We start from the raw sequence: 2,927 nt of genomic DNA, 5'->3' as shown, positions 1-2,927 counted from the left end.
CTACAACATCCCATAAACATAAAGACAATTTAGACAATTGAAAAGACTTCAGAACAATTGAGACATTTTTAATTAAAAGTGGGTAGAATTCTGGCACATTCAGCTTCAAAACCAATAAACATGTAAAGACTGATGCAAGAAATGTGAAAAGTAAAAATGCAAATAGGCAAAGAATTGCAAATGACAAATGGAAAATTTAAAAAAATATCACTGAGGTGCAATTAAATTGGTAAAAATAGAAAGTAAAAGTATGTAGTATGAAGAATATAAAAAAATATTTTTTATTGTATAAATATATAAGCAAGCTATTATCAAAAGCCAAAAAAAGGAAAAAAAAAAGTTACATAACTAAGTAAAATTAATTTTTCAAAAGTGTAAAAATACTGACCACTGGTACTTGGCTCATGAAAAAAAATGTGACAGAAGACTAATAAAAAAGAGATAAAACAAAAATATAATCAGAAAGAAAAGAATGCAGTACACAGTTCATCATGTGATGTACTGGGACTAGAAACGGTCTCTCATTAGGAAAACGTGTCTCTTTACTATCATCTAGTGGCAGTGATTGGAAACTACATCTACTTTAGAACACGTGTTTCACTCGTGGACCCCAGAGGTGCTGTTTAGTGGTCGGTGGACTTTCTTAGAGTTCTTGAAGACATTACACTTCTCATCTGACAGGATTCATCAGTTCAAACTGACTGGATTTCAGAAGCAGAAATAGAAACTGTTGAGTCAAGAGGTCGTTGAACCTTTGATGGTCACCAATGGATTGTTTTCATTCACGTGTTTGCTTCATCTGAGTGAAACTGTGATCGACTGTGAAACTGCCTCTAGAATGATGAAAGAATTGTGTTTTATGGATGTGATAAGTGGTGACACTGACCATCTGCTGTGCTGAGCGATGTTTGTTCCTGTTTGACATAAAATAAGCCAACAATTCATTAAAGAATGAATTCAATTAGTACTTTTAGTTTGGTGATGTTACTGTGTGGGGAGCTGCTCATCTCTGTGCAGTACTTTTACTGACAAATCTGACAGCAGAGTACTCAGTCACTTCCTCCTCCTCCTTGTGGGGCTGAGCTGCTCTGATGTTGGAGTAGACAGCATCCATCTCTTTCTTGGAGAAGTGGACACTGGCATACAGAAGGTTTTCCTGCTCCTCTGATTGTCCCTCAGCAGGTAGATGCTGCAAAGACAAAAGTACTTCAGCTACACACGGGACATGTGGTAAAATGTGTTTATCTTGACTGGAGAGTTCTGTCCTGAAAAGACCAAAGCAAAATTGCTGATCTCTGGTTCTTTAGCTTCTAGCTTTGCTATAGAAACATACCAGTGTCCTCTCAGACCTCATGACGCCATTGTTGGATGCGTTTACTGGTTCATCACAGCACATTTATAACCAAACCCAAACACACTTATCAGTGATTGAGGGTGTGGACAGAGGTGAAACAGGAAGCTGAATTTAACAACTCTCACCTGTTCCCTGTTGTCTGGTCTGTCTTCAGGCTCAGATGGTTCCTCAGTATTCTTCTTGTTTCTGGTTAAAATAAGAATAATTTTAAAATAGACTGAATGTTTTAATCCTGACAAACAGACTTTCAATGAATTATTAACCAATCATTTAGTGAAACACAGCTGCTCACCTGATCCATAAGAAGACACAGAGGACAAGGAGAAGTAGGAGAACAGCAGTGGTTACTCCAGCTGCTGCTGATTTCCATGATCCTGGAGAACAATCAAGAGAAGAGCGACGGTTCATTTGAGTGTTACAGCCTGTTTGGGCCAATTGTGTGATTTCTAGCAGGAACAAAACCAGGACTATGGTGCATGTGTGTCTGCAACATCAATGCTTCATTTCCTGCTCAGTACAGGGAGGATGTCTGTCAGTCTGTCCAATACTGGAGGTTTGAGGCATCTCCTTTGTTTCAATGGTTTGTTCTAACTCACCCTCTTAAAGTCAGTTTTACACAGACATTCATTAAGATTTCATTAAAAGCTTTTAATTTTCTGTGCTCTCCCTTTCTGAACTTTCACAAACAGCAATATTTCTGCAGAAATTCCAGAGACCACAGTTTGTATATTTTTACAGGGTTAAAGAAAACATGTTAACAACATAAAAATAAAATGCTATAAGTCTTTGATCAAACACACATGATAAAAACCTTGTTCTGCACACATTAGCAATATGAGACAATCGCAGATGATTCAAATTCACACTACTCTGTTTCTGACTCCTGTCCGGAGGCAATGACTGTTTTAAAGCTTCTCAAAGTTTCCCCTGGTTCCTATATTCATAACTTCAATGAAAACACACAGTACGAGAAATGTATTTTCCTATAATATACATTTGTAAAAAAGTTTATATACAATTTTGCTGATAGTTGTCAATTTCTGCTGTGTCCTAATGTTCAAGTTTAGTTTTTCATCTGCCAATAACTTCAATATTGGCAGATGAAAAACTATTGTAATATTAATTCAAATTCTCAAACATTATGTTGAATGTAATAATTTACCTGCAGTAACAAACAGATGTAAGGTGGAGTTATGACGTCCTATTGTGTTCTGGGCTTCACAGTAATAATTCCCACTGTGTTCAGGTCTGATGTCAGTGATGGTGAAGATCTGTCCTGAAGCTTTTGGAGAGTCTTCATTCTCCTTGTACCAGGTATAACTAGCTGCTGGGTTAGCATCACTGCTACAGGTCAGAGTCACTGAACTACCCTCCACTATCTCAGCAGAGGGACTCACTGACACAGAGGGAAGCTTTGGAGGATCTGGAAGAGGAAAAATCAGGTTTTGTTAAAACTGTTTCGGAGACATTGATCAGGCTGAACTGTGGCTCATTGATGGTCAATAATTTCTAGGAAGTTTAAATATCTAAATAAACATACAAAGAAAATATTGAACAAAAGTGTTTAAGGATT

General features: G+C 37.1%; 1 long non-coding RNA gene across 1 annotated transcript; it reads right to left on the bottom strand.

Annotated features, from left to right (window-relative positions):
- Window positions 1–402: 402 nt before the first annotated feature.
- LOC137124679 (uncharacterized) lies at window positions 403–1,734 on the bottom strand. The gene is made up of 3 exons (XR_010914016.1): window positions 1,647–1,734; window positions 1,480–1,540; window positions 403–1,189 (listed from the first exon to the last, which is right to left on the bottom strand). It is a non-coding gene; the product is annotated as an uncharacterized lncRNA (long non-coding RNA).
- Window positions 1,735–2,927: the final 1,193 nt, after the last annotated feature.

Source organism: Channa argus, chromosome 3 (assembly GCF_033026475.1).
Source record: "Channa argus isolate prfri chromosome 3, Channa argus male v1.0, whole genome shotgun sequence".
NCBI classification, from domain to species: Eukaryota; Metazoa; Chordata; class Actinopteri; order Anabantiformes; family Channidae; genus Channa; species Channa argus.
The sequence above is the reverse complement of the archived record's forward strand: the minus strand, read 5'-3'. Positions and strand labels throughout refer to the sequence as shown.